Genomic DNA, 10,336 nt, shown 5'->3' with positions numbered 1-10,336 from the left:
GTGTGCTAAGCCATATTTTCAATGAAAAACAAACTACAGGACAACTTCTCCCCCCACCTGCCCCTGCCAGCCCCAGCCTTTGTTAGTGCTGAATACAAACATCTTTCCAGAGCACCAAGCTCAGGGTGACAAACAAGGAAATACCAAATTAAGGTTACAAGTCCCTACATTGCTCTCTCTCTGACCTCCAAAAGACAGGTATAGCTGCTGGGAATTACCTGCAATGCTGTGGCTTTATCCATGAGAGCAGTTTTGCTGGGTGTTTGATGTGGCAGCTGGGCAGCACAGCAGGCTGTTCCTGGGTCTCATTGCTCCGTGAACGCAGTTGTCTGAGCACAGGTTGGCTGGTCGCGCAAGGCCACTCGTAACACTTGCACCATCAGTGATCCATGTTGTGCAAGTTGTCGGTGGCAGGCACAGGTGGTGGTGTCCTGGAGATTGCCATTCGTGAAACGCTAGAGGAGGATGAACATTTTTCCACAGGGTTTCCTAAGAATCACATTTTTTCCTGTTACTTGGGCACGGCTATTAGCTGGTGGCTTCGATACCTGCAAACCTATGTGAGTTGTCAAATCTATGTCTGCCTCCATCCTGCCTCAGATAAGTGCCAGGCATGAGTGCCAGTACATGAGCGCCCTTGCTTATCCCACTAGGCCATTCACGCTCCTGACCCATTGACTATTAGCTCCTTGGTCCCTTTACTGCTGGAGATGTAGGTGAGAAGTACCTCTGAAGGATCTCCTGTATCTCACACCCTCTCTAATCACTACACTTTGCCCTTAACATGAGCCCTGGCCTTCTCTTTCCCCACTGATTCCTTTCCTCATAATTTCACTTTTCCTATTATTTCCCCATTTCTCCTTATTTCGAATTTTTCTGCCAGGAGGAATTTATTTAGCTTCAAGTGCTTTTTTGATTTCTTGCTGTACTCAAATTGCAGTATCTCAAAGTGAGCCCTGCCCTTCCCCATCACCTTCTTAGCAGAGCCAGGTTGTAAGAGTATACCACTACTTTACTTCCTTCCACTCCGTTGAAAAACGTATTTAGTGTTAGGTATTATTCAGGTTTTGGGGCTAGTGAACCTTCCCACTGATTCTGTTGAGCAAAAGAGAAAAATTGAAGGCTAGAAATTTCCTTGACCTGCCCAAGCATGTGTACTGTGACCCATTTGGCTGAACCTCTTTCATCTATGACTGCCCACTGAAGAGGTCAGTTGTTGTGGCAATACAATGTTGAATCGCCCATGTCCCAGGAGGGACTTACTTGGTGCTACTTCAGTGGAAATGTCAAGAGGCTTGTGAGTATGAAGTTATGACCAGAATCTGCTCATGACCAAGTTCTGGTAGACTTCTATCCACCTTAAGAAAATGTTGGATTTGTCTGAAGATCATATCCTCTGGCTTACACATCCAAGAAGCATCAGTCCCATGGAGTATTTATGGTATCTACCTCACATCAACACTATTTTCCTCCTTTGGAGCACTGTGAGCAATCACTGGGTACAGCCAAGTTTGTGAGATTTGGGTGGGAGTTTTATTTCAAAGGACTTCTACATAACATCTAAATAAGGTTCGATTTGAACCCTGAGGAGGAAAGTACAACAATTGGGCCTGATCCAAATCCCGCTGACTTAGAGAGAAAAACATCTACTGACAACCCTTGACAAACGAACTTGACTGAAGCTTAACCAAGGACATTAAACCATGGGCCCAGATGAAGAAGTTCCTAGAGAAGCCTTTTTGCAGCCTGTCATTTCCTTTGACAGCCCCAAGCTGATGAAAGCTCTAAGCTTTGTCCCTCTCCCAACCCAAACCCTAACCTTAGGCATGGGCTAAGCCCTTTTCCAAGGACCACAAGCTATAGCAGAAATCAAGAAGCTATCATGGGAGAAATATTTTTTTGCGGCCTCCCTTTTGAGCCACAACACAAGTGGAGTTTGAGGATTTTTCCCTCTCCTAACCCTAAACACTGGCCTTGGCTGGACTATGCCCAAGTAGCACAAGCCACACCAATAATGAAGTTTTCAGAGACAAAATCCTAATGAGGCCAGTCCCTCCCTCTGAGGGAGCTCCCTGGCAGCTCCACATCACACAGGTCTCTAGGCTTTGACATTCTCCCGAACTTAACCCTAAACCCTGTGTGTATGAGCTGAGCGTTTGCCAAAGAGACCAAGCCATGGCCAAGATAAAGAGGGGAGAAAGCTCTTTGCAGCCTCTCCTTTCCTTTTGCAGTGCGTTAAAAACCCATGCCAGCTGGAGATACAGGACCTCTAAGTGTCCTCACTGTAACCCTAAGCTGAGGTGTGGACTGCTCTGTAGATAAGAACACTCAGCGGTGGCTGAGATGAAAAATTTAGCAGGGGGGTAATTTTTTCCCTGTTCATTCCAAGCCTTTTCCAAACCCTTTGTGGACTCATGCCAGCTGGAGCTCTAGGCTTTTTCCGTCTTCCATCCGTAGCCCTAAAGTCTGATCCTTAGCCAGGCACGCAGAGCAATGGTCCAGATAAAAAAAGCAATCAGAGGAGAAATCTTTCTGTGGCCTGCACTTGCCTTCAGAAGCCCCTTACCAGTGCCATTCTAACTGGAGCTTTAGGCTTTTTCCCTTTCCCAACGTTGAACCCAGCTCTAGCACTGTGCATGGGATGAACCTTTTGCCAAGGACCCAAAGCCCAAATCAACCAGTTGTCAAAGGAGTGATCTTTTAGGAGGCTGCTACTTCTGTTGGCAGCCTGTGGGAAACACAACTGAAGCTTCAGGGCTTCTCTTCCTCCAAAAGCAAAAGCCTGACCTTGAAGTTAACTATAGCTAGGGACAACCAGCCATGGTCCTCATGAAGATTTCGGAGGAAAAATCTCTCAGGGAATCCATACCTTAACCCTAATACTAAGTGTGGAATGAGCCCTAGCCCAAGACCCCTGGCCATTATGTAAATGAAGAAATTAGTGGGGAAAACCATTTTTACTGCCTCCTCCTTACTTTGGAAGCCCCTTGGCAGCCCCATGCCAACTGGAGCTCCTCTCCCAACTCTCCCCCTGTTCCTGTCTCAACCCTAACCATAACCCTGACTCTTCCCTTAGCTCATCTGCAGCCAAAGGCCTGCTTCCGCAGCCCAGAGGAAAGAAGTTGCCAGGGGATACATTGCTTTGGCAGTCCAATGCCAACTGGAGTTTTAGGCTTTGTCCCATTCCCAACCATTAATGTCACTGTAGTCTTAATTTTAACTTTAACCCTATCCCTAAACTGGACTATTCCATGGATAGCTGGGTTATTCCAGTGCTGAGGTGTTGACAATCTCTAGCCTTCCTTCTAGGTACAGTGACTGATTTTTACTCTTAAAGGCCTGTGTTCCTTTTGACACTTTTTTTAGTGCCACAGCTAGGCACAGCTGTGCTGGTTTTCGCTGAGATAGGGTTAATTTTCTTCATAGTAGCTAGTGTGAGACTATGTTTTGTATTTATGCTGAAAACAGTCTTGATAATGCAGTGATGTTTTCATTATTGATGATCAATGCTTACACAGTCAAGGCCTTTTCTGCTCCTCACCCCACCCCACCAGTGAGCAGGCTGGGGAGGGCACAGGAGTTTGGGAGGGGACACAGCTGGGACAGCTGACCCCAACCGACCAAAGGGATATTCCATACCGTATGACATCATGCTCAGTATATAAAGCTGGGGGAAGAAGAGGAAAGGTGGGGGGGACATTCGGAGTGATGGCGTTTCTCTTCCCAAGTAGCTGCTACGTGTGACGGAGTCCTGCTTTCCAGGAGATGGCTGAACACCTGCCTGTCCATGGGAAGCAGGGAATGAATTCCTTTCATTTTGCTTGCGCGTGTGACTTTTGCTGTACCTATTAGTGTCTTAATCTTAACACACAAGTTTTCTCTCTTTTAGCCTTCCCGTTATCTCCCCATCCCTCCAGGCCCATAGTGGGCAAGTGTCTGTGTGTTGCTTAGTTTCTGGCTGGGCTTAAACCACAACAGCAGCAGCACAATTAAAGATTATTAGCAGAGCTGTGTGTTGCTAGTGTGTTTGTGAGCACTATTTAGCATTCTTCCTCTTTAATGAAATAAAAATTAAAATCCTCTGCCAGTTAGCACTGTTGTATCTGTCGTTAATTATGGGAACGATGGAAGACCAGACGGCATCATCCTTGTGAAATGTGTGCGTTTGTCCATTAACTTATGTGGTCTGGTCCGGCTGTGTGATGAAGTGGTGATGATATGGACACCAGACACCAAGTATCTTCCTGCCTGTTCTGGTGCAGGCCAAGCACCATTTACCCCCCTCTCAAAGCCTCTGCCCTGGCATCCAGCTTGGCAGAACAGGAGGAACAAACCAGTTCCCGGTTCTTTCGCATCCGGCTCTTGCTGTTCCTGCCAGTGGAGCTGAGAGGAAGACAGTGTGTTTGTTTTCACGTAGTGTCTCCCACCCATCAGCTGGAGCAAGCCACGGATCCCCGCCATCTGAATCCTGCAAGCAATTTCCCTTTCCCCCTCTTCAACTCTGTGTGCCCATGCTGGAAAGTAAATTAATAATAATAAAAATAATAAAAGGCTTCCCATATTAGGAGAGATTATTTTCTGTAGCTCCTGGTACAACACGTTCCAATATGCTCAAGTCAACTCGGGACATCTAGATCTCCTCCATTGTGCTTTAATGCTGGAAAGGCTGGGGGTGTCCACCCCCGGGGCCTGTACAGAAACCTCAGCATCCATCTGCCCCAGAACTATAGCCACCATGTCCACGTGGGAGGGCTCATAGCATGTGACACTAGTGGGTTATTCTTAAACGCACACCAAAATTACCCCTGTACCTGTAGGTAACTGGGATATAGAGGAGTTTGGGCCTTTTTGAGGTGAAGGATGCTGGTAGGCAGGAGCTGTCAGGCCCAGCAGGTCTCCCTATGAGTTGTCATCCCTGCCAGCTCGTGAGATTGCTGCTTTTCTACCCATTGTCTCCCGCGACCAGAGAGCTCCTCTCCTGTGCAAGCAGATCACAAAATCTTAGGCACCTCTGCAAGCAACATCCTATATTCCCAGGCTGAAACTCTGGGGCCATGAGGGGATACCTATCATCCTGAATTAAGAGACCCAGGGAGGTGGCGTTGAGTAGCCAGAAGGAGAAAGCAAGCAATAAGAGAAATATTTTCCATCAGGAAAAGGAATGAACCATGTGTCTGGAAAATGGAACAGTGAATGTTAACAGATCCTCTCCCTGTGGTGCGCCCTCTGGTGATTAGTATTTCAGATGGCCCCGAAGGAGGGTTGTCTCCTGTAGCTTCTCCAGATCCTTAGCAAAACAAGGAAACCTGCTTCTTGAGATCAGCTCACCTGCATCTACGACTGTAAGTCCCTAATCTGAACCACAACTCCAAGCTTTAGGATGGAATTTAGACTACTGCAATGGAAATCAAGGTAAACCTGCAGCACGTGCAATTGCTTTTTCAGAAAGCTTGAGGGCATGAGGCCAGGAAGGGAGCATGACTCTGAAAGCTGGAGGGAAAAATGGAAAGAGTCGCTGATATTAAAGAAGGTTTACTGGCTGTAAATCACAACTCTCTACCCAAAGGTAGAACAAATCGCTAAAAACACTAAAACCGATCCATGTGTCATAATTTAGAAAAGAAAAGACAAGCTTTGTTTCACTGCATGTTCATCTTTCCAGCTCCTTGAAGCCAAGAGCCAGAAGGATACCTGGATCTGCAGGTAGCAGAAGAGGGGAAAGGCAGGAGAGCTGCCCTTGGCACAGCACACCGAAACTGTGCTGTGCCCACCACGGGGCTCTTGTCACACAGTTAAACAGGCAGCACAAAAGTAGCAGGGTCTAAGGGAGGGTTTGGTGATGTTGGAGTTGCCGAAAGGCTCTCCAGCTGTAGGAGGTGGTGACGGGGAAGGCACTGAGGGGAGGAATGAGTGGTGGAGCGGGCTCACGGGTAAAAGCAGTTGGCAGAATATTGGAAAACTGTGAATCTTCAGCCCTGGTGCTTACGTGACCGTTTCATTCGCTTGCTAGGTCAGTGATGGAAGGCTTGTTCATCAAACTGTTGTATCCTGAAACATGCTGTATTTTAGTTGAAGTAACACTTTGAAGCAAGAGATATTATTTATTCCCAATCCTTTCACCATGGCCAGAACACTTTTCCATGTGATTTAAGTGAATTAACAAGTGGGCTGTGGTCCGATGAAGCAGTGAATTCTGCAGTGGTGCTACAGGCCAGAGGTCGCCTGTCACTGTGCCAACACATCAGAGCTTGAAAGAAGGAGCAAAAGAGCTAAAGAGAGCTAAAAAGAGCATTTTTTTTTTTAATGGGTGTTGAGATGGTGTGAATGGACAGGCTGGGGTGAGGGCTTCAGCTGGTCTTGCCATGATGTTATCAAACCCGAGTCAGCAGTCATGCAGAGCAGAGGAAGTAGCAGAAATAACAGTTTGCCAATAGCTGTTGTGACGTGTTTTGGTTAACAGCATTCGCAAGAGCTTAGAGAAGATCACAACCTGCTCACAGGATCAAATTAAGCTGAGGAACATATTTTCTAGAATAGAAGAGGCTGAGTTTATTGGATTATGTATCTGCAACAAGCGACATGCCCATTCTCAGTACAGAAATCAGGTGCATGTCCAGAGGTTCTGTTGTCCTACAGCATTACATTTAATTGTTAGGAAGCTTCTGAAGTGCACTTTCAGCAGAAGACATGAAGGATTTGTATTACCACAACTCACACAACAAACTGAAAACGTGCTTTTAAATGATGGTCCTTTCTGGTCACAGCATTTGGGGTGACATTCAGAAATCCCACAGAGAGCTTATAAGCACAGGAAATGGCTGGCTCCGTAGAAGTAGATTTTATTCACCTAGAAGTCACCATGGCTTCCCATGATTTCCCTGGGTGGGTTTTATGCTCAGTGCATGGGCAGCAGGTTGTTGTGCGCCCTGTTCCCCAGCAGGAGACCAGGCAATGGGTGCTCAGGGCTCCTTTGCGATGCCTGAGTGGGATGCACTAGATTAAATGCATTTACCAAGCCTTTCTCAAAAATGTACAGCTGGAGGAAGAAGGGGGTCCCCTCCCCTCAGAAAGTGCCGGCATTAATGCAGGATGTGGTAGATATGGGTTAGGTTCCTCCTCTCTCCCTTGGGCTCCCTGAGAATCTCTCTCACACCTTCATGTTGGAGCTACTCCACTTTGCTTCAGTAATCACTTGGCTAGAGAAAAAAAGGGCAAACATAAGGCAATTGCAATAACAACAGTAATAATGATGATGATGGTGGTGATCTACCGTTGACAGCTGCATGGATCACATTGGGATCTGACCGCTTTTCCGATCAGTTCCTCCCCTTGCACCTCTGAGAGGGCAGGAGATTTGCTGTCCCTGCACTCCACAGGTGAGGCAGAAGGAGAGTGAGGAAGTAAATCTGGATCAGTGGAGTCACAGCCCGCTGTCCCTGCAATACCCTTCTTCTTCCTCTCCATCAGAACCAGGAATGAAGGGTTTCAGCCTGTTCAGCTCTGCCTGGGGGAGAACACAGCTGATGCTCAGAAATCAGAGTGAATAATTCCTTTTGCACAAAATAAATTTAAAATGTAGGGAAATGACCAGAAACAAAGGTGCTGAGAATGATTAGTATTTGCAGATGCAGAATTTGCCTGATCGGGAAGGTAAATGGCTGGGGCAAGGCAGAGGCTGAGCTGGGAAAGAATATTTTTCCAGCTCTGCACAACGCCACTCTGTGTTTAAGGAGGCAGCAGCCAGGCAAGAAGTGGCAGTAGTGACTGTCATGTCCAAAAGCAAAACCCAAAGAAAGCTCTTACTAAAGCTAAATCTTGATCCCCATCTGCTCTTCGCCCCTGCTCTCAGATCACTAACCATTGGCCGCAGCTACTCAAGGCTCAAAGGAGAAAATGCTGAACTCGGGCAACTCTTTATTAAACTGACGCCTTTATTATTCAAAATATTTGAACAAGTGGCGGCGCGGTTACCTCCCTCTTTTGGAGGGCTGCTGATGCCGGCCGTAACACCGAAGAACAAAGCGGAGACTTTACTGAGCACACCATTTCTCCTCTGTCCTGTCGTCCGTCCCCACTGCCGCAAAGTGACCCCTGATGAAGGGCAGGCGGAGGCCTGAGCTTTAGAACAGATTATTTTGTTCACCCTTGGAATTGAAAGCAAACACTCCCGAGTCCCCTTTGATGCCAGCTGACCTGAATCAAAGCTTGCAGACCCCTAGCTGATAATCTTTACCAGATGCAGCAGTAAAGAAGGGTTTCCAATCTAGCCACTCGCCTGCTAGGCATCCCTACCAAAAATTAAGTGCATGGGTCAGAGTTTGGCGTCTGACTGCTGTGACAGAAAGCTTGCAGAGGAGAAGAAGCAAATAGAAAACGAAGCGATGATCTTTCTGCATAGCCCAATACAGAATCACAGAATCACAGACTGGTAGGGGTTGGAAGGGACCTCTGGAGATCATCTAGTCCAACCCCCTGCCAGAGCAGGGTCACCTACAGCAGGTTGCACAGGAACACGTCCAGGCGGGTTTGGAATGTCTCCAGAGACGGAGACTCCACCACCTCTCTGGGCAGCCTCTTCCAGTGCTCTGCCACCCTCAAAGTAAAGTAGTTCCTCCTCATGTTTAGGTGGAACTCCCTATGTTCAAGTTTGTGCCCATTACCTCTTGTCCTGTTGCCGGGCGCCACTGAAAAGAGCCTCGCCCCATCGTCCTGACACCCACCCTTTCAGTGTTTATAAGCGTATTTATAATACATTCAGGTACTTGACCAATAGCATGTAATAATGCAGGTAAATGCCAAAGGCCTGGTTCCAGGTTCTGCAGCGCTGGGGTTGGCTTGCAGCTGGGTCCATACTAAGGTGTATTTTGCCATTTTGGGGAGTGGGGGGAGTCCTGCCCAGCAAATGCGCATCGGCAGAAAGGCAGAGCTGCGTGAAGGGAAGGAGCAGCAAAAGACATGTTAATGTTTTTGCTGACAGAAGCAGAAGAAAATGGAAAGTATCACCTGAGGGGCTCTCGGTGGTGGATGCAGGCAGTGGCAGGGCCTGACAGCGCTGGGGGACACAGATATACCTCTGTCACCTGCCACAGGGAGAGCAAGAGAGATGGCGACAGCTACCTCATCACCATGTGTTGAATAAAACAATCACAGAATCATAGGATCTTCATGGCTGGAAGCAACCTTTGAGATCATCGAGTCCAGCCATACACACACAAAAAAAACCCCTACAATCTCTGTCACTAGAGCATGCCCTGAAGCGCCACATTTAGACGTTTCTTAAATACCTCTAGGTATGGTGACTCAACCACCTCCCTGGGCAGGCTGTTCCAGTGCCTGACCACTCTTTCAGTAAGGTAATTCTTCCTAATATCTAATCTAAACCTAGTGGCCAAGTTGAGAGATGGCCAATGACACAATGGAGAATCTTACTTCATAACCTGCAATCGTTGTCTCGGAGAGCCCCGTTCTGCCTGCGGCTCTGTGCCGGCAAAGCAGAGGCCTCTCGGTACGAGGGGAGGAATGAAGTTGTCTGAGGAGAAAAGCAAAGAAAAGCACACAAACGCCCGATTTCCAGAGGCACAGTCTGTTATGTGGGCACTTCTTCTCAGCCTGGTAGGAAGGGGAGAAGGAGAAGGAGAAGGAAGGGGGGGGTGGAAATATATGCATTCATATTTCAGAGGCCCAGCTGCCCAGAGCAAACCCAGACAAAAGGCGCTGTTGTCCCCTTGCTGGCAATAGCGGCAAGATCAGGCTTTTGCAGGCAGCAGGAGAGAGCTAAGCATTGCATTCTCTATAAGATACGGAAAAATGCTAAACAAAAGAAAAAAAATAATCCAGGCCCCGTTTTCCTCTCCCACAACTCACCGTGTGTCGTGGGGCCATGGGGTTGTGCCCATACCCCCAGGACACAGCAGCTTGTCGGCCAAGGAGTCAAATCAGTTCTCCTGGGCTCCTGGGAATGTGCCGGCCATTCCTGGGGGATGGACCCTCCTTTCAGAAACTGCCTCAAAAAGCAGCAGCAGGCTGGGGGCAGGGAAAGCAGCCAAAAGATGTAACGCTGTGCCGAAATCCTCTGGGCTCCTGCAGCGAGCAGGGGAGCAGGGGGGAGCTGCTCCAGTGAAACGAAGGCTGGAGAGTGTGTCCGGCATGGGGGAGCGCAGCCCCCGGCGTGTCCAGGGTTCAGGGCAGCGGCATGGCTGCAAGTCCTGCACCCAGGGAGGGGGAACATAAACCAGGGCTAGATTGGAGTCCGCAGGGATGTTCTCCCATCTCCCTCCTCCTCTCACCCTTTTCTATGTGTGTGCCAATTACTGATTAATTGCCATCCCTCAGAGAC

This window comes from Chroicocephalus ridibundus, chromosome 1, assembly GCF_963924245.1.
Source record: "Chroicocephalus ridibundus chromosome 1, bChrRid1.1, whole genome shotgun sequence".
Classification (NCBI taxonomy): Eukaryota; Metazoa; Chordata; class Aves; order Charadriiformes; family Laridae; genus Chroicocephalus; species Chroicocephalus ridibundus.
Note: the sequence above shows the minus strand (reverse complement) of the source record.